Source organism: Cavia porcellus, unplaced genomic scaffold (genome assembly GCF_034190915.1).
Source record: "Cavia porcellus strain 051 isolate PalLab524CR breed Dunkin Hartley unplaced genomic scaffold, mCavPor4.1 scaffold_14, whole genome shotgun sequence".
Taxonomy (NCBI): Eukaryota; Metazoa; Chordata; class Mammalia; order Rodentia; family Caviidae; genus Cavia; species Cavia porcellus.
Genome location: NW_026947497.1, coordinates 72,475,334 through 72,502,724, shown reverse-complemented (window position 1 = coordinate 72,502,724; position 27,391 = coordinate 72,475,334).

The following is a 27,391-nucleotide window of genomic DNA, read 5'->3' as shown; positions in this document are numbered from 1 at the left end:
ATATATCATATCACTATAAATATCCCTTTTGTTATGCATTCATCCATAAATTCACACTTTTTTTTTTTTTTTGTCTTTTTCCTTTTTATCGGCACCGGGGATCGAACTCGCGACTGCCTGCTTGCAAGGCAGGTGCTTATGCCACTGAGCTAAATCTCCAGCCCACACACTTAGTTTGAATATGAAAGTGATTTTATTTCTTTTGTACATATAACCAAAAGTAGGATTGCTGAAGCTCAAAGTTGTTTCACTCGTAATTTTTAAAACTGTATGCTGTTTCCCAAAATGTTATGCTGATTTACATTCCCATCAACACTGACCAAAGCTGTCCTATTCTCCCCATCCTCACCACCACGTACATTTTTGAGTGTCACATGTGTGAGCTGACATTTTGGTGTAATTTCAAGTTGCATTTTCTCTGTGATTATCAATACTGATCCCTTTTCTTATGCCTGTGAGCTATTTGTCCCTTTTTGGGGTATATGTATTCAAGACTATTGCTTTTATAGTCAGTTTATTTAATTTCATGACATTGAATTCTTTACATATTTGGATGCTAATCTCCTTATCAGATGTATAGTTTAAAAACATTTTCTACCTTTCTGTAAGTTGTCACTTAACTTTCATTTTAGCTTTCTTTGCTGTTCAGAAGATTTGTAGCTTGATACAGTCTCATTGAAGTCTGTAATCCATTTTGAACTGCTGTTTTGTATATCGTATAAAACAAAAGTCTAATTTCATTCTTTCACGTGTGGATAGTCATGTTTTCCAAACACCATTTACTAAAAGACAGTTCTTCCCCATGACGAATTCTTGATACCTTTGTCAAACATTAACAAACCCAAAATTCATGAACTTATCTGTGTGCTTTTTGTTCTACTCTATCAATCTGTATTTATTTTTAGGCTAACACTATGCTGTTTGATTATTATGGCTTTATTGCAGATTTTGAAATTTAGTAGTGTAATGATTTCCAGTTCTATCTATTTTCTTAAGACTATTTTAAATCTTTGAGTTATACAGTGATTTCACATACATTTCAGGATTTTTATACTAGTATATATTTTAATACATATTGCTTACATTTTTGTGGAGACCTGGAACATGTACAAAATACATCTTTCTCTCTTTCATTCCCTTTACATTGCCTCCCCCTCCATCAATCTCTTGGTTCCCTTCTTTATTTTCTTTATTTTTGTGAAAAGGACCACTGAAATTTTAATAGATGGCCTTAATTATGCAAATTGCTTTGAGAAGCATAGGATTTTAGCAATCAATTTCATTGAATACATAAAAAATAGATTTTCATTTGTGTGTCTTTCACTAACACATTATAGATTTTTAGTGTACAGACTTTTCACACTTTTGTTAGCTTTAATCCCAAAGTGTTTTATCCATTTTGATATTACTCTAACTGGTGCCATTTTCTTGACTTCTTTTGTTCATAACCAGTGTAGAGAAATGATACGGATTTTTGCTCATGAAGTGCGTATTTTGCAAATTTACTGAATTTATGTATTGATCTAATAGTTTTCTGGTGAGTTACTTAGGATTTATGGTATTTAAGATAATTTGATTTGCAAACAGAGGCAATTGACATTTTTTTTTCTAACCTGGACAGCTTCTATTTTATTTTCTCTCCTAATTTCTTTGATTAGATTTTCCAGTACTGTTCTAACTAGATGTGGCAAGGCTGGACTTGCTAGTCTTGTTCCTAATTTTGGAGCTTGTCTTTATCTTTACTATTATACGGAGGAACAGTCTTGCTGTAAATAATCTGTTGAGTGTTCTTCATCATATACATAGAAATTTGACTACTGTTTTTAATCTGTATCTGTTGAGACAATCCCATGATTTTTATCTTTCATTCTGTTAGTGTATCATATTGATTGGTTTGCCTATGGTTAACAAACATTATGCATCATGAATAAATCTTATTTAATCATGTTGTATGATCATTTTAATGCACTGTTGAATTTGATTTGGTATTACTTTCTTTAATATATTTTTATCAATGTTCATCAGGAATATTGGCTTGTAATTTTCTTTCCTTATGATGTCTTTGTCTAGCTTTGGTGTTAAGATTATGTTGACATTATAAACTGTGTTTGAAAGTGTTGCCTCCTATTCAGTTCTTTTTTCAAGTGTTGAGAAGGCTTCACTTTAATTCATATTTAAATATTTAGTAGAATTTTCCAGTGATGCCATCTTGTTTATAGTAGTGGATTGGTTTTTCTATTGTTGCTGGGTGGTTTTGATTATCAACTTTATATCCTTGGTTGTCATTAGTCTGTGAGGATTTTCTATTTGCTTATTCAGTCTTGATTGGTTGAGTATTTCTGGGACTTTGATCCAGGTCTTCTAGGTTATCCACTTTGTTGTGTTATAATTTTACTTGTTTTGCCCTGATTCTTTGTCCTTTATCTTATCAGTTATAGTCTCTTTTTCAGTTCTATTTTTATTTGAATCTTCTCTCTTTTTCTGGATCTACTGAACACTTTGCTAAATTCATTTATTTTTTAATAAAATTAACTTTTAAGTTCATTTCAAATTTAATAATTTAATAAAGTTTTTATAACTATTAAAAAGCAGTATGATGGGATTTTAGCTCAGTGGTACAACTTCCTGCCTGGCAAGTGTGAGGTTGTAAATTCAATCCCTGGTAGAAAAAAAAAGAAAAAGAAAGAAAGAAAGAAAGAAAGAAAGAAAGAAAGAAAGAAGAAAAGAAAAGAGGAAAGAAAGGCAGTATGCTTAGGCTTTGTGCTGGGGATACCTGAGCGGTGTGGAACCTACCTAGCATACATGAGGCCCTGGGTTCAACACTTAGACTTAAGGGGGGAAAAAAAGAGAAAAAAACCAACAAAAGCGGTGTTGCAACCTCAACAGTACATATTTTATGTAATGATGCTAAATATTTACGGCACCTTTTAAAACTGCAGGGAGATCTCCATTAGTTCTATCACTTCATATCAGCCTCCTACCTGCATCTCTTTGCCTCTTGTAATAGTCCATACTACCAGGGACTCCAAAATACATGAGAGATGCTATCATTATTATACAAATTAATCTCAAATCCTCAACATCTTCCTGCTGTTTATGAGTTAAAGCCTTAAATTCTTAACATGGACTACAGAGCCCTATATGACCTGGCCCTAGTTACCACTTGGCTTCATCTTTCTCCCACTTAATTCCTTTCCCTCCAGTTTGGCGATCTGTGTAGTTTCACATCAAGTTTCATCATACTTCTAGAACTTCACACAAACAAATTGATTTGTCTTGTGGTGAATTGAAAAATGATGGTAACTTAAATACCAGCTGAACCAAATCAGTATGGAGCTGAATACAGAAGGCCCACCTGGAGATTGTTGCCAGCATACAAAGGAGACCTGGAGAGGAAGAGTAGAAGATTGTTGTTTGGTGCTGTTGGTGCTCCTGTTGCAATGGGTTCTCCTGGAGGACCTTGTTGATCTTCTTTCCTGATAGAAACTTGGCTATTAGCATCATCAGAGGAGCTCAGAGCCTTGTTGTTACTGAGAGTGGCTGTGGTTCACTTTGAGGGAGCTCTGGTCCTTACACTGAGCATCGCTTCCTGGCTCCAGAGGGGAACATGGTGTGCTGCTCAATCTCCAGGAGAAGCCTGTCATGCTGGTTTCCTGATATAAACTTGGAGGACTTGGGTCCTTGTTGTCACTGAGGATAGCTGTGGTACTTTTCAGGGGAGCTCTGGTTCTTACTTTGACTGTTGCTTTCTGGCTCTAGTGCAGAACAATCAACTTACTATCACAGATCCTTCATCCTTCTGGCACAGACTTTCTAGCTTCTACCACTGACTTTGGGGCTTTCCCAGTGCAGATACACGAAACAGACTTGCATGAGTCATTGTCATAGGTTCTAGACCTCTGTACTCATAGGATCCATTGTTATGGACTCTAGATCGTCAGCTGAACTTACATACAATATTTCCATAGCATCCGGGCCCTCAGCTGGATTCTCTAGTTCTTCATTGTGTGGACAGATTTCCCACATTTTCTTTGTGTTGGACTCCTTGGGTGACCATTATAAATAATACTATAAATTATGTGCCCTGTATTGACTTGTTATTCTTATAAACCCTGACCACAACACTAACTATCTTATTATCTTTTAACTTGTTCTTAATTGCTCGTGCAATGAGATGGGAAACAGTCCATTTTTTTTTTTTTTTTTTTTTACTTTACCTACAGGCCTTGCAAGATCCAGCCTCTGCTCAATTATCCAGTCACATCTCCTGCTGCTATTACTGTACTTTAGTTACAGGTTTGAGTACCCTCTGTGGGGTACCTCGGGTCGGTACCACAACTTTTGCCGTTGCCAATTAAACCCTTGTGTTATTTTCTCCATTTAATACTTTTTCTGTCATTCTTCATCTTCTGAACTCTCGTATCCTTATTCAAAATATTCTTTCTTAAGGGAAATTCCCTCAAATTTATCCCAATGTTTTACTGTATTTTCATAACTCCATTTACTTTTGACTTATAGTTATTTGTATTTGTTTTCTTTTTAAAGAGGGTAAAATTAAACATAACAAAACAGAATATAAGATAACAATGTAAGAGCCACTGCTTTTAAAGCAAGACAACTGGAGATCTTCACTGTCTATCATATTATCTCTTTTTTTCTTCCAAATATTTGTCCATGTCTTCACATACAATGAATTCATACAAAACAAAATAGTACAAAACTGATCAGAACAGGTTGATTAAGTCATTGTAAGTCTTCAAGACCAGATAATAAGGAAATCAACAGTGGCCATAATGTCTCTCATTCTCTTCAAAATAGCTGTCCAGACCTCCACGTATGTGGAAATTAAATGAAACAAAACAGACTAAAATCGCTCTGAACAAAGAATAATAGCATTGCTAGATTTCACATCATGATTCTATGGAATCATTACTGGGTACCTTAGTGTCTCTTTTTCTTCAAAGTAGCTATTCATTTCATCATGCATTATGTTATCGAATCTCATAAACTTTTTAGAAGCTCTACACATGCATGAGTCTCTATATGTATGCCTATCCTTTCTGTATTAGAGTGAAAAACAAAACAAAACACATTGCTAGAAAAACACGATACGAAAAAGACATATGAACAGCAATAGCAAAGAGCCCAGAACACTAACAATATATGCCTTCAAAACAAGGTGGTATGAGCATAACTAGGGTTGTTATTTTATGTAATGATCTTTAAGAGTTCCTCAGATCACCATACAATAATATGCACAATTGTGCCAATCCTAGGAATGCTAACTATTTTGTTGCAAGAACTTGTAGCATTTGTCGCACAGTTTAGCTATCCTGTGTGCTTATATAATTTTAGACATTTTTTATTTTCCCTTTTTTCTTCTTTTTCCTCATTTTCCCTGAGATATTATTTTTCTCCTTTAAGCAGATTCTTATCCTTTCACTGTAATTATTGAGTTTTTGTATCTTATGTACTCTTACCATTTCTCACACTAGGGAGACTACATGGTATTTACACATGTGATTTTGATTTATTTCACTTATGAGTATGATCTCGAGTTGCATCCATTTTACTTATAAATATCTCAATGTGATCATTCTAAAGTCTAAATGGGTAAAAGATCTAAATATTAAAACAGAAACACTAGATTTGTTGGAAGACAAAGTAGATAAAATCTTGAAGACATAGGGTTAGGTAGAGAATTCATGGAAAAGAATCAATCCGCACATGAAATACTTCACAGAATCCATAACTGGAATCGTGTCCTAGTAACGAGTTTTGCATGTCAAAAGAAATATCCAGCATAGCCAAAAGAAAACCCAAAAATTGGAAAAAAATCTTAGTGAACAGTCCCTCAGACAAAGGACTTCTGTCCAAAACATATAAAGAATTTTTAAAAATCAGATCCCCAAAATTCAAAGACCTGTTCCAAAAATGGGCATCTGAGATGAATACACAGTTCTCAAATGAAGAAATACAAATGGCAAATAAATACATGAAAAAAATGTTCAGCATCATTGGTCACTAGAGAAATGCAAATTAAAACAACGCTGAGATTCCATCTCACTTCAGAAAGAATGGCCAGGATCAAGAAAACTACCAACAATAAATGCTGGAGAAGCTGTGAAAAAAAAAGTCTTCTGTACTGTTGATGGAAGTGTAGACTGGTGCAATCACTGTAGAGGTCTGTCTGGGGATTTCTCAAAAAGCTTGGATTGGAAGTCCCATTTGGCCCAGCTGTTGCACTTCTGAGCATAGTCCCAGAAGAACTGAAAACATCATACCACAGTGACACAGTGCACCCAGGTTTAAAGCAGCACAATTTGTAATAGCCAAGTCTTGGAAACAACCTAAATGCCCATTAAATGAGGAATGGATAAAAAGATGTGGTATTTCTATACAATAGAGTATAGTTGTATTTTAAATCAAATTTTAATCGATTTTTTAAAATAAACACTATCTGCACAAGTCCTTGAAAATACATGGAGCCATAATAATTTTTCCTTGACATTAAATCTTTCATCTACACATCCTGGCAATTAGTGAAATGCCTGATGTAGTAGTCACCTAATAAACAATTTTAAATGAATTATATTAATACCTTGTAGTTAAGAAAAGTATCACCTGATGAGGAAAGATTCTATCTTTCTATCTTCTAATTGCAAAAATACACAGCAGGCCAATGTATTCACAAAATTCACACACTTGCTCCCTGCCAGAATAAAGAAGCAATACATATTAAAATTTTGATTAGCTCAATATTCAGCACATGATTATAATTCAATTCTCATCACTGCTTTTGGGTCATTTTCTTTCATGGGATGTAACTTGATAAAGATTTAAGTAAACTAGTTCTTTGTACTTCAATATAAAATATTGTTGGTCATGACTGGAGAAGGAATACTTGAGAACATTTTCTTCTATTTATATTTTTCCTCTGAAAAAGCAAAGATCCCATAAAGTGTTTAAAAAATCACATTATTATATCAATCAATTTTATATGCATATTAATTCCTACTACATTTTAAAAGTGCCCCAATCCACATGCCTTTTGTTGACTAAACACAGTCATTCTCTGCTCAAGGTGTATAAGCACATCATTTTCTTATGTAAGTGTGTATTTCCTTTTCTGTTTCCACATGTGTAAGAAAAACATATTCCCTATTTTAACCTTAAACATTTCATTTTCAACGCAAAAGTGGTTTTCTCTAGTATCAGTATTATTGAAAAGTACTCCTTTTAATTTCATAAGTCAAAGTCAGCATATTAATGTAAATCTTATAAAATACTTTGACTATGTATCTTTTGTATTCTAACATCTTTTGGATTTAAAAATCAAGGCTGCTTGGACAGATTATGCTTCTATTTAATAGGTAAAGACTCTGAAATGTAATTAAATTGATAAATAAAAGTTTTCTAGTGCATAATTAAATGTAAGGTAGACATTTTTCTTATTGTCTTATTCCTACTTTCCCCTCCAGAATAAAATCTAACATGATATGGATGCTGAGTCGCACTACAGATATGCATCTGTATAATGTGTATCTATATCATGTGCTCAGTATTCAGCACATAATTGTAATTTAATTCTCATCATTGTTTTTGTGTCAGACATGCAGATCTATATCTATTTCTATATTAGTATATATATATAGAGATAGAGAGATATACAGATATAAATATTACATAGATAAATCTATATCTATATATCTGTATAGATCTTGAAAAGTCTTGCATTCTATTGAAATTTAAAGGGTGAATTGTGACTTTGTGGTGAGAGCAAATTCTGTCCTTTGTACTTTATCTAAAATGAAATGGAAGATTTTGCTTCTTATTTCACTCATGCTTTTGTCATCTGTGGTTTTACTCTGTCTATAATTATAAACTGAGTTTGGAACACATTCTTTCATCATTTGCCCTTTGAATTTTCTTATGCTGAGACCCAGGTGAAAAACTGTCTCACCCCATGAGGACTGAACATTATCCTGAGAGAGTGCTGAGAGGCAAGAGGCAGGCAGGAACTTGGGCTGCCTCTAAGAGCTTTTGTTATCTGTGGAGTGTCTTCTATTTGCTAGCAACGATTGATCAAAGCATACTACAAGAATAAAATCCATGAAGATTTATTGGGGATGTAAATATCTCCCATCAAAGACATTGGCAAGTAAAAACCCAATTGGTGGGCACGTATAATCCTTTTACAGAAAAGTAGTTAAGTATTGTGAACAAAGAGGCTATCTATGAAAGCTTCTTCTTGGTCACAACTATTTCTTCTTATCCCACATGCAAAATATTTTACTTCTTTACTGAAGAAAATGGTCTAAACTTCTATCCACCCAGGCTCCTACAGAGGATCTGATGATTGTCTTACACCACCTGAGCTGTATCAACTCTTGATGTGGAGACCCGTGAACTAAAAAGTATTCTACTTCTCATGCACTTGTATAAAACTCATTTTGAAAGGAGGAAATGGAAATTACCTAGAATTCATTGAATTAACAAAGTTTTTAAAAATTCTTTTGGGAAACTTTTACAAAATTTGTGGTTCTGAAATTTACTGATGTGCCTTTGTTAAGTACAAGGAATGCTTCCTAGGACAGTTCATCATTCTCCACAAATAATTATTTGGTCTCATGCTGATTGAGATCAATACATTCACTGTCATCCACCTCAATAATATTTTTTTAATTCTGCATCACTAAAAGCTCCTGAAGTGTACTTTTAATCTCTTAATCTTGATCACTGGATCCAACTCAAAAGATTCATATAAAGATATTGGGCCCATAATAGACCATTCCTTCACAAAGGAATCCAGAGATATATCCTTGATTTTGGTTTATTTCTTGATATCAGGTCTGATTATTTTCACAATTTTGCAATTTTTAAAAAAAAATGCTGGCAAGGGCAAGACTATGGGTTTGATTCTTGGTATTGAAAGAAAATTTAGAAGTTTAACTAAGAGATTCAGCAAGGAGCCAAAATCCTTACTTTGAGCCAGGGATATAGCACAATGGCATGGTGTCTGCCTGACAAATGTGAGGTCCAGAGTTCAATTCCTGGTATGAAAAATTAAAAAAAATCACACATACTAAAGAATAAAAAATCCTATTCCTAACAAATCCAATTTCTGACAAATTGAAAAAAAAATTTTTTTTCCTACATCTGTGCTTGCAAATGGTTCAGTTTTTTTCCTGGGCACATGATATTTGTTACATTGCACCTGACTTATGAAGTCAGTAAACAAAACCTCCAGGAAAAAAATTGTTTCAAAAATCTGCTCTCAAGAGAAACCCTGCCACTTGCCTCCCTGCCATTATAGGAAACCCAATGAGCCATGTGTGAAGAGACAAACCCTATTACTGCCTCTCCACCAACCAAGGAATCTCAGTGCAGAGGAGCCCAGATGCCTGGCCCATTCTACTACACAGTGGGAAGGTCAGCTGGTGCAGGAAGCACCTTGCCATTGGCAATAGGTCTGTCTAGATAAACCTAGGATAACTCCACCCTAACAAGAGGAAATACTTTGCATAGAAACCCCTAATTTATGATTGGTTCTGTTATCTAACTATAATCTTTGCTCCTATGATCCAAAGTACAAAATATATAGTTACTATAGTTTGTCAATTTCCTAATTGTGTTTGATGTAATCATTTGATGCTATCAAGCTGTCATTATTTCTAATTGCACTGATTACAACAGGATGTTATACCTGTTGTAATCAATTGTTCTCCTTAGTGTAACAACAGTGTGAAACCACAGCCCAACACCAAAAGAGTGAGGACTGAGCCAAACAGAAATCAAAATTCCACTCTTAATTAATTGGAAAGGTAAGATCTTGGGACAGACACAAAGCAAGAATCTCCTATATACAAAAAATATCCCTGAAGAACAGACTTTTCTAATACTAGTGATATCACTACCTACCACTAAAACACACAAGAATCATCACAGAAAACAAAATAAATTTTCTTTGAAATATAAAATATCAAGACAAAAGAACAAATCAATCTCAGATCTCCAGTCTACCTAGAAAAAGTCCAGGACGCATAAACAGAAAAACTGGGAAGTGATAGACCTGAAATTTCTGAAATGATAGTAACTGAAGTAAAGAAACAACTTGATCAGGCTGTAGAGGAAATATCTCTCAGGCAGAAAAAAGAAATAACAACCATAATGAAAGAATTGCTGAGTATATCTAAAGAAAACAAATATAAAGCAATAGAGGAACGTAAGTAAATAATGGGAAATCTTGTATGAACAGTATACAGATTCAAAGAAATATCCAGGAAATTTAAACTTCCATTGATGCTGAAACAAACTGAAGATAGATTTTTCTGACCCTGGAGACAGAATTGCACCTCCTTATCACAAATGAAAATAGTTCTTAAAAAATAACAAGGAACCAGGAAATAACAATTCAACAACTGAAAGATGTTGTAATGAAAAACATCAGAGTTATAGGTGTCCATAAAAAAGCAGGAACCAATACAAATAATATAAAAAGACTATTTGAAGAAATAATAGCAGAAAATTTCCCAAGCACTGGAAAAAAAATCTGACATAAAGCTAAGTGAGGCATATGGAACTCCAATTAGCTAAAACTAAACTAAATCGACACCCAAAACACCCAAAAATCTGGCAGAAGAACAGAATACTAAAAACTGTGAGAGAAGAGAAACAGATCACCTAAAAAGGATAGTCCATCAGAATTATGCAGACTTCTTAGCACAAATCACCAAATCAAGAAGAGCTTGGATTTAAGTATTTTAGTCTCTGAAATAAAACAACTTCCAACCCAGAATGATGTGCCCTGAAAACATATCTTTCAAAATTAATGGAAAAAGTAATGAACGAATAAGACATTTCTAAGATAAGGAAGAAGTGAAGAAATTCATGACCACCAAACCAACCCGACAAAGAGTACTGAAAGATATTCTAAAAAGACCACCAATTCCAAGAACAACAACAGAAAGGAAATACCAAGCAGCGTAAGCAGTTAAACAGAGAGAAAAAAGTGGGGGAAAATAGCAGAAATATAACATGACAAAGATAAGCCAATATATATCAGTTATAACCATTAGTGTAGGTAGCATCAGTTCAAAAGAAATCATCTGGCACAGTGGACCAGGAAATAAAATTCAGCAGTATTCCTGTATACAAGAAACACATTTAACTCAAAAGAAAATTCATGGGCTGAAAGTCAAAGGATGGAAAAAAAAACAAACTCCATGTATCCAGAACCAAGAAAAAAAGCAGAAGTGGTTTTCTCTTTGCAGACAATGTAAACTTCAAACCAAAAATGATCAAAAGAGATAAAGAAAGTCACTACATACTTGTTAGGGAAAAACTTCAAGAGGAAGAGATAACAATCATAAATATATACTCACCTAATGTGGGAGCATCCAACTATATAAGACAAATAATAATACAGATGAAAAATAAAATAATCGATAGCACAATTTGAGAGGACCTTCACACCCCATTGTTACAAAGAGATAAAAATTAGCAATGAAATAACAGAACCAAACTTGTGAACAAATGGACTTAGTAGAGATTTAAACCCAACATCAGAATACACATTTTTATCAGCAGCACATAAGATATTTTCTAAAATAGATTATATATTAGCCCTTGGAACATGCTTAATTAAATGCAAAGGAATTGAAATTATCTCATGCATATTATCTGATGATAATGCAATGAAATTGGAAATTAATGACAAAAGAAACTGCAAAACTCCATAAACAGATGAAAATTAAATAACACCTTCTTGAACAATCAATGGTTCAGAGATGAAATTAAAAAAGAAATCAGTATCTGCAATGAAAGAATCAGAGGGAAATGTACAGTGGTGAATTTTTACATCAGGAAAACAAGAACAAATAAACAATCTATTGCTGCATCTCAACCTACTAGAAAAAGAGCAAGTCAAACCCAAAGCCCAAAGAAAGTAGGGAATTGTAAAGATCAGAGAAGAAATTAGTGCAATTAAGACTAAGAAAATAATACAAAGAATTAATCAATCAGAGTTGGTTTTTTTAAAATAAATAAAATTTGTAAATCACAAGCAAACTTTGTCAAAAAAAAAAGAAGGAAAGAAAAATTTCAAATGAAAAGAGTGAAATCACTACAGACCCTGTGAAAATTCAGATCATCAACTGATACTTCACAAATCTCTACACTCATAGGATGTAAAACACAGAAGAAATGAACAGATTCCCAGAAGCATATGAATTACAAATGCTGGATCAAGAAGATATGAAAATTCTGAATAACCCAACGTCATTTCAGTTAATGAAATCAAAAACATAATTAGAAACTTAGAAGATTCCTGGTTCTGATGGATTCACAATGAAATTTACAAGAAATTTAGAAACAATTTAATGGCAAAGCACCTCAAACGCTTTAATGAAATTAAAAGGGAAGCAATTCTCCCTATCTCATTTCTGGAGGCAAGTATTGCCCTAATATCAAAACCAAAGAAGGACCCAACCTAAAAAGAGAACTTCAGGTCAGACACCCTAGTGAGTACAGAAACAAAGATTCTCAATAAAATACTATCAAACAAAAGGCAGCAGATCATCAAGATGATTATAAACCATGAGAGAGAGGAATTCAAGGAATGCAGGAATTTTTCAACATATAGTATAGTAATATACTATATCAACAAAACCAATGTCAAAAATCATATAGTTCTCTCAATAGAGGCAGAAAAAATTTCTGATAAAGTACAACATTCATTCTTGATAAGAAAAAAAACGTAGAGAAAATCATAATAGATGGTCTTTACCTCAATCTGATAAAAAAAATCTATGACAAATCAACACACAACATCGTATTTCATGGACAAAAACTGAAAGCTTTCAACCTAAAACCAAGAAAAACAGACAGATGTCCACTTTTACTACTCATGTCCAGTATAGTTCTGGAAACAGCCAGAACAAACAAGATATACAAACAAAAGGAATAAAGATAGCAAGGCAGAAGTAAAATTATTATTATTCAGAGATGATATGACATTTTACATAGGCACAAAAACTCCACCAAAAGATGTTTAGACTTAACCAAATTCAGTAATGTAGCTTCATACAAAGTTAAAAATTAATATTATCCCTGTACATAAACAATAAACTCACTGAGAGAGAAATTAGGGAAATCTTTTATTCTTCACAGTAACATCCACAAAAAAAGAAATACCTAAGAATTAATCTGATAAAGGAGGTAAAATATCTACATATTGAAACTTATAGTACCCTGAAAGAAGTCAAAAAGAATCTCAAAAAACTGAGTTATTCCTTGCTCATGGATGGCAAGAGCCACCATTGTAAAAATGACCACACTCCCAAAACTTCTATACAAAGTTAATGCAATACCATTAGAATACCTTACAGACCTAGAGAAAACATTCCAAAAATTCATTTGGCAGCAGAAAAAGCCTAGAATAGCCAAGGCAATCCTGGACAACAAAGGTAAGGCAAGAGACATCTTAATACTTGACATGAAATTATACTACAAAGCTAGTATCATAAAATCAGCATAATACTGGCAGAGAAACAGACCTAAGGTTCAGTGGAACAGAAGATACAGACACAACTTCAAATGCATTTAGCCATCTTATCTGTGACAAAAGTGTTACACATATTCATTGGAAGAAGGATTGCTTCTTTAATAAATGGTGCTGGAAAAACTGACTTTATACATGCTGAAGATTAAAACTAGATCCATGCCTATTTCCATACACTAAACTATAGTAAAAATAGACCAAAGATGTACATGAAAACAGAAACAATAAATCTACTGGAAGACAAAGTAGGTAAAAATCTTGAAGACATAGGTGTAAGCAGAGAGTTCATGAACAAAAACCAAACCACATAAAAATATTTCAAAGAATCAACAACTGAAATTTTATTAAAAGGTTTTTGTGCTTCAAAATAAATCATTAACAGAGTAAAAAGAAAATCCACAAACTGGGAAAAAAATTTGAGCCAACTATCCCTCAGACTAAGGAATTCTGTCTAGAATATATAAAGAATTTTAAAAAATCAGATTCCCCAAGTTCAAAGACTCAATCCAAAAATGAGCATCTGAGATGAATACACACTTCTCAGCTGAAGAAATACAAAAGACAAATAAATGAATGAAAATATGTTCGGCATCATTGGTCATTACAGAAATGCAAATTAAAACCACACTGAGATTCCATCTCGCTTCAGAAAGAATGGCCAGGATCAAGAAAATCACCAGTAACAAATGCTGGAGAGGCTGCGGGGAAAAAGGAACTCTTCTGCACTGTTGGTGGGAGTGTAGGTTGGTGCAACCACTGTGGAGGTCAATCTGGAAGTTCTTTAAAAAGCTGGGATTGGAAGTCCCATTTGACCCAGCTCTTCCACTCCTAGGCATATTTCCAGAAGAACTGAGAACATCAAAGCACAGTGATATAGCAGCACAATTTGTAACAGCTAAATCTTGGAAACAACCCAGATGCCCATCAACTGAGTAATAGATTAAAAGAAATGTGGTACTTTATACAATGGAGTACTACTCAGCTATCAAGAAAGATGAATCTGAGGCTTTTATAGGGAAATGGATACAACTAAGACAAAACACATAAGTGAAATAAATTGGAGTTGCATGAATAAACATCACATTATCTCCCTAGTGTAAGAAATTGAAAGAGTGGATAACATCCAAAAGGTACAGTAGATATTGGGAAAAGGGAAAGAAACTATTAAAAAGGGAAAGAACCACTGGGGTGGAGGAGAAAACACAGAAGATATATATATATATATATACACACACACACACATATATATATATATATATATACACACACACACATATATATATATACATACACACACACATATATATACACACACACATATATATATACACACACAAGATAGCTAAGATAATTTTTATTACTTTTTCTATTAGTTCTTTAAAAAGAACAGTTAGTGCTCATATTATTTGATAAATTTTGCATGTCTTTATCTGTTAATTTCAGTAAATATTTTGAAGAGAACAATGTGCCATATAATAAAAATTATTAATTTTCTATCATCTTATTTTGAAATTCTGTATTGCTTTTATTCTTTATTCTCTTTTTTAAAAAGTAAAAAAACACTATTTTTTATTTTAAATATTTTTGTATTTCTTGTTATCTAACTTCTTACAATTTTAAGTATGCTAACCATTGCATGGTGTTTCATACTATCTTTTTTTACCTTCTAGTAAAAATTCCATCACTGATGTATTATACATTTCTAATGATGTATTTTCTAATACTTTGTTATGTCAGTATCCATTTCTGGTTTTACTTTTCAGACAATAATTTTCTTACATAATGAATATTCCAAAACTTTAATGGTTTATATAAGAAACTTTCATGTTTGTGAATACATAAATTTACTCTTGTTGCTACACCTTTTCTTATCTCTGTTTCACGTGATGTTTAGTCCAGAAAATAGGTTTTAGGAGCAGCCTCAGTGGAAAACATACACATCCTCATGTTGGACAGGAAGATCCAAAGTTGTGCTAGCATTTTGAAGCAGAAATCCATATTTTGATTTGCAAAACTGTACCAAAGGGTTTTTATTATTTATTTGATTTGAAGACAAACCTTTTGTTCTATAATGGACATTTTCGTGATATTACTATGAATATTCTGGGGCACAGAAATTCTACAGCCATGCTTGTGAACAATGTTTTGCTGATATTTATCAAATCTGAGAGTTGATAGGAATAGCTGATCTGTAGCATTTATATAAATAAACTTACTACCATAAAAATGAGAAAGGAAAAGGGTAAATGCATAGGTGGATTTCACAGGGTGACACAACGAAGTAGTATTCCAACAAGAGAGAATCTCACTAATCATTATAGAGTTTTGCTCACTTCTTTATGCTTACTCCTTCAGCAGAAGCACGAGCTCATTTAACAAAAACAATAGATTTCTGTTTCATTTTATTGCTGATTATCTTGTAATGTACACAATGGTAGATTCCATTTTTTCCTTTCTCATTCATACACTGTCTTGGTTACTTTTCTCTCATTATTGAGACAATATACCTGACACCAAAAGCGAAGCAAGGAAAGGTTTATTTATCTTACAGTTTTGAAAGTTTCAGTCCATATTCAGCTGGCTCCAAAGTAGGGTGGCATGGCTCAGGGATAACTGTTCATGGCGGCCACAAACAGCAGACAAAAATGGCAAAAAAAAAAAAAAATACCTTCCTCCCCCCCTCATATTGTATGCCAGCTCTGCCCCTGGGCGGGTACACTCACACTGCTAATTCCAGCACTAAAATATGAACCAATCACAAAGCCTAGATCCATCTGTCTCCATGACTGCACGAGGCTTGGGAGGCCAACTAGACACAAACCATAACACACTACTGTTTGCTAGTTTAAACTAAATTATGCAGTAAATCTGTCTCAGGTCAATTAGGAGAATGTGATTTAGAGGTAAAATGTCTCCCCAAATTCTCATACATACAGAAAGTGATTGTGCCATGGGAACACTATACTCATCAGTGAATTAACTCACTAAATATGGTGTGAGGATGTGAAGACCGGTAGGGGGAGGACCACTGGCATTTTGACATGGAAAAGTGCTTTCTTGTCCCTGGCTTCTCCCTTCTATCTGTGCCTCTTGGTTGTTGTGGACTGAACAACTTTTTCTCATCCATGACATTCTGTCATCTTATTTCTGCCTTGGAGCCTTCAATCCATGAAAGAAAATTTCTGAAACTGTTACCCAAAATGCATCTCTCTTCCTTTAAATTTTATGTGGAGTATTTTGTTTCAGTGATAAGGAATGGACTAACATAGGAAAGTTATTTTACAATATAAAAAGGCTCCACAATCAACTCTTTGACTTAAAGTAACACATAAATTTCTCTTTCACTTTCAAGTATATTACAGGGTGGTTGTGACTTTCCTCTATGTCATTTTTTTTTCCAGAACCAAGAAGGAAAAGAAAATGCTATCTGAGATATATTTGTTTCATTTGTTTTTTCTTGGAACTAAACAAAAAACTTATGTCATTATATGATTAGTTAAGCATCACAATAATTAGATGGATTCAGCTTGATCTAAATTATGATGTACCACTGATATTTGCTCAGTTTTGTTACTATGAAACGTAACATTTAATGATTTCTTATACTAACAAGTGTAGGCCAGCTTATCCCAGATTAACCTTCCTTGTGAGACAGTTAGAAAACGTATAAATTACATTCAAAAGAATCTACTGCATAAATCTATATCTTCTAAGGCCACCAGATTTGAGTGACCAGAACACCAGAGAGAAGTTTAGAAAGGTAAGGACAGTACTCAGCACACTAATTTTTTTTCATAATGAATTGGTTGAATTTCAAGACACCACTGAGAGACTGAAAAGCCAAGGAAAGTTTCTGGTAGTCTCATAGGAGTAACTGAAAAAAATGAAATAGGAACAAGAACCACCAGGTAGACAGGTCCCGGTAAATGACCTTGGTTTATTTATAGTCTAGGAGAATTTTGATGTACACATACAACAAACAAGACAGTAGATTGTCCACTTTTTATGCTTTGATTTTCTAACTTGAGCAACGACTTCTATGATAACAATATGTAGTTATCAATTAGTGATTTCTTACTTTTTTTAAAACTCTGTATTATTTCTACCCTTTTTCTGTTTTGCTTTTTTCCTCTACACCAAAAAAAAAAAAAAAAAAAAAAAGAGCATTAACTCTTCTTAGAAGAAAACTTATATCTGATGGGGAGGCCTTGGTGATACCTTGGAAAATAAGTTGTGTATTTTCCATGGAAGTACAAGAGAGGGCATTTCTAAGCAGGTGTGATCAATAATAGTCCCTGTGAGAGCTTCCCATTCTCAGCACACAGCAGGCAAAATCAACAAAGGCTGGGGAGGTTTCCAGGAGGTCCTGTCCTCTTCTCAGAAGAGAGAATTCATAGCTTTGTTTGTTTAGTTTCCTTCCTATAGTTAATCTAACCTCTTTCAGTAGCACAGTAAATGATATAAACTGTCATGCTCATTATGGATCTGCTGTCAGGAAGGAATTTAAACCCCAGGAAAAACGAGCATTCCTCTGTTAGAAATTTTGTCCCTTGAATGGTTTTATACTATTTTGTTATGTTTGACACTAGTGTATGAAGGTATACTAAAATATTTCTAGGAAAAAGACATTATGGTAGCTACTGTTACGTTGGGTTGTCTTGTGGTGAAATACTGTGTTGCTTGAATTGTTCTGTTCTGATCTGTTTTATTATCTTTTATCTTTACCTGTTTAAAATATTTAAAAAAAGAAAATTTGTCCCCAAAATCATTCTCCAAAACATCACTCTTCAAAAATCATAAACAATAAACTGGGGGAAAAGTCATTAGAAACCAATCTGATGCTGATCTTCACGTCAAAAAATGACACTTTTGATATTGTTCTGGTTATGTACATTGTCACACCTTGGTCACTCTCCCAATTATCTTAACACCCTGAGTTTTGATTCTGAGAACACAGTTAGACTAGAATATCATGGCTCCAAATTCCAGAAGAAACATTGTGTGCTAATCTATTTGTTATATCTCATGCTGCCTGCAATACAAGTCAATAATACATATTCTGCCTACTCCATGAAATATCCCATGCTAAGCCTTTTATCAATGAAATGCTATTCTGTAAAATTCCCTGTGTTACAAGTTCTTTGAATATTCAAAGAGCTTTGAAGTTTCCTGTATTAACTGTTAAGAACTGGTCCAAAGGGAACTGCTTCTTACAATTTTTCTCTGAAGACTTCTTTTCTTCTTAAACTTATTTAAATGTTTCCTTCTCTAAATGTAAATGTATCTGATGCAAAAGAATCAAATTTATAGTCTCATGATGAGTTTTACCGAATCAATTTGTAATTTTTAAAATTACTAATTTGGAAGGCAATTGAGGCATGCAACTAAAACAAATTACAACTGATAATGATTATTTCTCTAGAAAAAATTTGTCCTGGTTTCCCCAGTTTTGCACAATTTTAACAAAGGAAATTCCAGTTCTTTCCCATATATTTGTTAGCAATAATTTTTTTACTCTTAATATTAGCTCTTAATAAAAATGTTGACTTCCTGGAAAAGATCAATTGTGTTGTATAAATCTTGAGCTCAGGCTATGATTTTCTCTATTTACAAACATATATCCAGAATTTTGTGTAATTGTATTAAAATAATTTCCAAAAGATACTTGCAAATATAGAAGAACATACATGTCCACAGGCATGTATGACCAACCAAAAATGCACCCTGTAAGGTGTAGAGAAAATTTTTTTTCCTTAATTTCAACTGTTTATGTTTTAACCCAATGCATAATTCTCCTTAGTTGCCTCTCACATCACATCAACCTCAAATCCCTTGATTAAAAACCGTTGAAGAAATGTGCAAAGAGATAATTTCTTTCATTAACTCCTTAGAGAAATGAAATCAGTCCAATGAGACATAAAGAATCATCAGTCTGATTGGATTCTCCTTAGAGAAGACTTTCCTCCCTGATGAAAGTCTCCTTCTTAATTGGGTTGGACTCATTCATCTTGCTTTGAATGTGAATTTATGAGGTTTTGATTTTTAAAGTAGTTGCAGCCATCAGACAATAAGACTAAATTAAAAACTCAACATGTTTATTATGACAGCAAGACAGAAAATTAGTAAAAATCTTGGTACTTGATGTCATTGAAGGTCTTAATTTAACCTAGAACCAACTACTTAGCATATTGTTGAATGGGGTGATTAGATAGTTTCTTTGCTTAAGCTCTGATTTCTCAGCAGATCCATCACTTGCAATCAGAATGCAGCTAGAGACACGCTAGGCAATGAAGCGATGTGAGTCAGCACTCAATGGACATGCAGACCTATGCCTGGCATACAGGGAGGATTGTGTGAGTGTTTCATTATTAGTAGAATACAAGGCATGCATAGCTGTAGGACTATTCAATTTATGCCTTTGGATTTCTAAACACACAAACAATATATCTGGACCAAATTTCTGGCTTTCTTCCTCCAAACTGATTCTCCCTAAGTCTAGCCCATACCCTGGCTCAAACCAAAAGCCTAAACTATTTTAAGTACTATTTTTTCTCACTATACTTACATTCAATCAACATCCTTGTCAACATTACTTAAAATATATCCAACTTCATTATCCCAACTGCCATTGTCCTAGCCATGTGATAGTAGATCTGAACTCTGTGGTATCCATTATCCCACTTTCACTTTTGAGCTTCTCCACAAAGGAAGGAGAATGAAGCACTTGAATGTAAGTGAGATCATGATGCTTTCCCTCTGAGACTTCAGAGCTGATTCACTGCTCTGTGGATAAAACCCACACACCATCGCCTATGAGGAACTACACAGACAATTGCTCATGTGTTTGTTCACTCTTTCTCTCTTTCATTTGACTTCAGTAACACTGACTTATTGGTATTCTTTGAAGACAACACTTTTTGAAGACAATAATACTTGCCAGACTTGGAGACTTTTAACTTGGTGTTTTCACATCCTGAGAATTCTTTCCCCTTGTCTCTTTATAGATTGTTGCTTTGCTTCTTTGAGGATCTGTCAAAACAAATCTCAACAACAGAATGTCTCTTAATGACCCACCTAATGTGACAGCATTGAAATAGAAAACAGTAGATTTAAAGTGCCACATAATGTTGATACTGGTTGATATTATTGGGAAACTCACTGAAGAACTTCCTGTTTCACTTTTGTCATCAAGTAGGAAAAAAATAATATATCATCGTGAAATGTGGCAAACATGAGAAGTCGTTTTACAGAAATGGTTCATAAGTTGCACAGTATGGTGAAGACGTAAAATTCAATTTGACCTCTGGTTGTGAACAATTGGGGGATATGTGTCTCTGACAGTGGTACAATCTTACATGCACCTGTATTTGTACATTGCTCTAAACTTTATAATTTCACAAATGGTTATACAGTGATCCTAAGATGTTTCTATGACCATAAAAATAAAACTATACAATCATTATATATGAAAGAACTGAGTACCAAATAATAAATTAACCATTTTCACAACTTCCATGTGTCAGATTTTATACTAAAATGTGACAACTGCAAGTTTAGTATAGCAACTATAAATTTAGCATTTCTTACATAGCATTGTACCCTAGAAGATCTAAGCACCACAGGGTAAACAATGTAAACCCAAGTAGTCTACCTAGTCAATATTTCTGCTGATGACTTACCCATTAATTTCTGATTACACAGGAAAACAGGCTCTTTCATCATTGTGGTTATAAAAGAAAAAAATTATAAAATTGTTAGAGCGAAGTGAACAGTAAATACTGAGTTTCTGAGTTTTTCAACCCAAATGAGAGGCTTTCATAGACCATAAAATTAGCTTCCTCCATTGCCAATTGCCCAGCTGCGCAAGAAGACAACCTACATATCTTTGCTAACTGGATAAAACAGGCTTGCTATGTTTTTCTTTGTTCCTCACTAGTGACACAAGCTGAGTGAAGTTTTCCAAAGGGAATACCCTCCTTGACAAGATTTACTGCTGACAAGCTGTCAAAGCAGTGGAAGGCCAAGGTTCCAAGGAGTGAATATTAATGAACGTAGCTGCCACAAATACAATGCGAGATCAGGAGACAGCTGCGGGTCATATATACTTGATTACTATGTTTCAGACAATTTTTAATCTATTAGTATTCTAGGTATAAAGAATATTACAAAGCTACTCAATCTTAATTCTACAATTGTCCGAGGAGCACCATCCACTAAGGATATTGCTTCTAGAATATCCCTTTCATAATCACTGCTTCAAACTTTAGCTTATAATTATCATCAGGAAAATCAGCTCACTAAATGTAACTTGAAAATGGATGGCTTTGTTCATTATTTAGGTTTCCACCAACTCTTACTCTTTCAAATATTCTGTATTAGATACCAAGGAAGACTCAGGAATGTTTTGGGCCCTGCCTGATAGTAGCTTACAGTAGTTATGTTTTAGTAGGAATAATGAGGTATTTTTGCACATAACCACAGGATAAAGAAGAAAGAAATAATTTCTATGAAAGCAGGAAATTATTAAGTTTGGGAATTCTTACACAATGATTATTTTTCTCATCAAGTTTGGGATTTAAGTCTGGGAGAAAGAGATTTAGTCCATTGTCATCACTTTAGATGTGAGGAAATCATAGCCCTGGGTGAAAAAATAATTTCTCTAGTTCATACATCTAATTAGTGAAAGACCCATGAGCGAAATAAGTTCTCTGAGTTCCCCATCTTTGGATCTTTTTTTTGGAATGAGTGTCCGCAATTGTTAAGGATAACAGCCTCAGGCCCAAGAGAATTGAGCATCTGGTCAAATTTAATAGTATGTGGTCAACTAGTCGCCACATTCACCATTTAGAATCTTGGTCAGGCTTTCCCTGCTCTGCCTGAGTATTCCAGAGGGAGCTCTGCGGGGAAGTAGGCCAGGGCATTAAAACAGAAAGGAAAACTAATTGTAATCTTCAGTAGTCTGAGAGTCAGCTAGTTCTTCAACTGTATTGTAGCTCAGGTTTCTGTCTTTCCATAGTATCTAAAACAATGAACACCAGTGCCTGGAACCACTGTTACTGTAATGTAACTTTCCATATCTACATCCTGGCCAGTCTTCATGTAGGATTCAGGATCATAATGCTGACTCTAGAGCTGCAGCTACCCAGCATTTATTTGTATGCTAGCTAAATTAAAATATAAAGAAAACAGAAAATATCTAAAGCTTACAATTTTACCTTCTATGTTCTAAAGTGTTTATCCTGCCCATGTCCATTCTCAGTGAAAACAGACTTGCGAAATCTTAATATAACTTGGTCAATTGTGTATATTATTAATAATTCCTTCACTCTCTTTGTATCCTGCACTATGACAGCTTCCCAGCTCTTTTTTCCTCTATGCCTTACCACTTAGTAGAATTTACAAATTCCTTGAAGTCTCTGGGTGTTAGTTTCTGCAATTATAAATCAGAACTGATAATTTTGCTTAACCTAGTTCAGTTCTAATAGTGAAAGCATGAGATGAGCTTTTTAAAAACATTTTTCTATAAAGGACATATATTCTTTTTAGTATTAAACTAACAAAATAAAAATGAAAAGGCTCCACATAATAAGCATTTTCTCATGCTACGTTTGTGATTATATTTATTCAAAGATTACATATTTCTGTTTTTTTTAAAGTCAAACAATAAGAACTGGTTATACAATGAAAGGTGAGTTTCTTCATTTAGGGAAAATTGTTTTAGAATTCATTAACTCACTTTCCTGGGTGCACCATCTTATTAATTTTTCATTGCTGTGACAAAATGGTGAACCACCCAAACTTTAAGTTGGTCAAGTTTGTTTGCCATTTTTAGGGTATCATTCCATAGTTAGTACCTCCAAGGCAAAAACAAATTGCTTCAATAAATAATGTTCCACATTACTTGAATCTTCTTCATGGAGTCTCTACTGGACTTTCTGCTTCACTCTTAAAGCTTCACCCACTCAGGGGTATACTACAGCCATTCCCAGATCTTCTTCAAAATCTAAATAGAGGTCTCCCAGGTCCCACAAATGTCACATTCTGCATGCCTATAAAATCAGTTCTACATCAGTGATGCCAAGGTCTGCCACTTGCTCAGGCAATAGTTGTGCCTCCATGGGTCATGACTGCAGAAGACTCAGTACCCAGATGGCTAAACACCGTGACAGAAATTCTATGGAACCAGTTCCCCAGATGAGTCCTCTTGAGCAGGATGCTCTGGGGCGCTCTTCTCAAAACAATGCCTTTCAGTGTAGTTTACCTTCACCCTCTGAAACCGTTTACTTAGTGAAATGTGGGGTCTTGCTCTCTAAGCATCTTCCTACTATCCTGATTCCAAATTCTTGGCTACTTTTAAGTGCTATTTTCTGCAGCAACCACACTGTTCTGTGTTCTATGAAGGCACCTCCAGAGGTTTCAATTGAAAAAACAAATTAACTGTAATTTTGCTCCTGATTTTCACTGTAAACCTGGGTGATAGAAGCCAAAATAGCCATTAATTAGACTGATTAGACCATTACTATCAGTTTCCCTCAAAGTTTCAGGATATGGCAAAATGTAAATAGATTTTATGCAACAGTGTAACATAAATGGTCTCTAACCCTGCTGCCAATGAAGGCCTTGTTCTCAATTGAAACCTCCCGAGGTTGACCTTACTCTTTAATTTTATCAGCATTCTTGTCTTCTGAGTTCTGACCAGTCTCCCATCAAGCTTGGCTTGGTACATTCCAGGGCTTCTCTAACAGAATCTCTAAACCTTTCCAAATTCTTCCTGCAAAGAAGTTCTCAACCGCATGATTCACAAAACTGCGCTTCTCTGATAACAAAATCTATGTCAGCATCTCATGGCTGATGCAAAATACTGAACACTGTAACTGAAAGGAGAAGTTTATTTACCATTTTTACTTACTGTTTTTAGAAGTTTCTGTCCACAGTCAGTTGATTCCTGGGCAAAAACAGCACCACTGGAGGACCTGGGGAGAGGAAAGATGCTCACATCACAGAAACCAGGAAATAGTGAGGGAGATGCTGAGGAGAAGTTATACACTTCTGGGTCACACCAGCAGTGGCCCTCTTGTATTCAGGACCCAGTTTCCAAGTGTGCTTTGAGATATCAAACCAGCTGGAGGCTAAAACCACCAAAGAGCATAACATTCCCTTAATCCAGTTACCTCTGAAAGCTTTCTTTCTGAGTGTCTGAGATTTGGGGGCCATTCCAGATTTAGACCATAAAAATAAAGTCAATTTATCCCATTTTTAGACTCACTGACACTTAAGGACATGGCAGTGTCCTAGGTAGTTTCAGTAAGTGGTAATGTACATTCCCCAGGCCTTCCCATAAAAGTCTCCTATGTCAAATTCTCCATACCCTGTCCCACTTCTTGAAACTGAACTTGAATATGCATAAAAACCATGACAGCTATCAGGAAAAGATCTGCAAATTCATGATGTGAAACATGAGATATAGAATATCCTGGGTCCCAAATGACTGTATTAAGTAAGAGAGTCCATCACCATTGTAATATTAGTGCAGAATTTTCAAAAAGTGATACGGGAACCCAAAATAGACTTCTGCTGGATTTGAGCCATTGAGAATTAGAATCAAAGGATATAGCAATAAGCCTACATTAACTACAATTAGCCATTTTTACAAATTAAAGTTTATTGTTAGTTTTTCTTTTTAAAACAAAATTTTAGCTTATTTCTTGCTTCTGCAAACTTCTCATGAGGTCTGGTACCTCTCAGGCAGCCGTTCTTCTAGTTGAGGCAGCCAGCGAACTATGTTTGTCCTGTGGCTCCTCCACTTCAGCATAAGAATTTTTACATGGATATTGAAAAGAAAAGAGAGATGGACATTGTATAACAAAAGAAAGGGCCTTTCATTTTTGTCAGTTCCAAAGTGAGTCTTACAATTTATTTAATATAGCTAGTTTGATGGCTCAAGGTCACTGCAAGAAATTTAGACTGTTTAAACTTCTGTATGTCTTAAATGGAAAGAGAAACACTGTATTAGTGAATGGCAGTGATGTCTACCATACAACTTACCTAATTTTTAATATATTTTACTAGAAAAATAATATACATGTGAATATTCAAATAACTGTGATAAATGAGACTCGCTTAAAATATTTTAAGACACATATTTACTTAACATTTGCAATTAACATACAAATCATGTTCTCTTCTGAACAATATTACTATGAACACTGGGTGCAAGCAAGAATGTCTATTAAGCTAATTCCTAGAAAAATCGCTGCATCATATTTACATATTTAATTATATATATATTACAATATATATTTATAATTCATTTGTAATATATTTGTATGAATTTACACCATTGCCAATAATTTATAAGAGCTGTTGTTTCCACTCAACTCTGAAAAACAATTTCCAAAATTGTGTTGTTATCTTGTGTTCGTATATTTATGTTTTACAAAATCACCTTTGTTCAACATTTGTTTCCCATATTTAGAACCACACAAAATGTTGTATGTAAATACACATTCAAAGTTTTATTACTTGATTAGTAATTCCATGAGTATGAAATGTTTTAAAATTTTAAAAACATTATTGAGTATCTTTACACGATTAAATCTTCACCAATTTGTACTTCTATTAGAGTTTCGAGGTCCCAATTACTTAATTGCCGCCAATATTGTTTTATCATATTTTAAATCTTGTAAATTTGTAAGTTACATAAAATTCATACTAGAAACTGATAAAGCAACCTCTGCAATAACTAAATCATAAGTGATCAGCGCTGTAAAGTCAACTACCACAAATGCCCTAGGAGGACAGACACCTTGATATTCAGACATTAGTTCAAATACATATCTCAGTGGGTGCTCAAGTCATTTGCATAACTGCATAGAAACTATGCTCAGCCTTGCAACATCATGTGTATTTTTAATCACTTCTATATCACATGCAATTCATAACACAATGTAAATGCTCTCCAAATAGTGGTCATATTGTCTTGTATAGAATATAATAAACACAAAATCTGCACATGTTCCTACTGGAATATTTCTTTTAAATGTTTTCTGTCCACTGTTGGTTGCATCCATGATGTGAAACATGAGATATAGAATATCTGTGTCCTTTTAAGACAGCATCCTTAGGGGATGGTTACATTTTGCAGTTCCCTGTAGTTCTTGTGAACATTTTAACCACATCTTGATGTAGAATTTCCCTTTCACTTATTGTGAACAAATATCCCACACTTTGCCAATTCAACACCTCTTTTAATATTAATCTACAGAGCATGGAGAAAAGAATTCCTGCTTGCTTTGGGGTTGTAAAACTTAGAGGAAATAACACTGGAATTTCTGCAGGCTTTATCTCCTTTAAAATACTTTAAGATGAAGCTTTTAGAGAATGAAAGAGAGAGAGAGAGAGAGAGAGAGAGAGAGAGAGATTTAGCCTTGTTGAGTATATGTTATGAATTATGTCTAGATGTACCTCCCTCCCCAACCTCAACTGATCGTAAGTGGGACTTTTTCAGAGGTGGCTGAATCTCGTGTGTGTAACTGATTCATACTGCAATGCTAGCATCAAGGATGCTAGGATTAAGTGTGGGTGATTACAAAATCAGTCACTGACTGGTTTGACATCACCCTAATTTTGGAAGTCTAGATAGATTATTAAAAGGTCAGAAAAGAGCTGCTAAGTTATCTTGCTTGCTTTGCTATCTGCTTCCTGCAATGAACTTCTCTCCGATGCCTGTCTGTCATGTCACCCAGCTTTGGATCCAGCTGACTATGGACTGAAATCTGAACAAACTGGGAGCTAAAAAATCAATCCTCCTTTAACTTTGGATCGCATGTA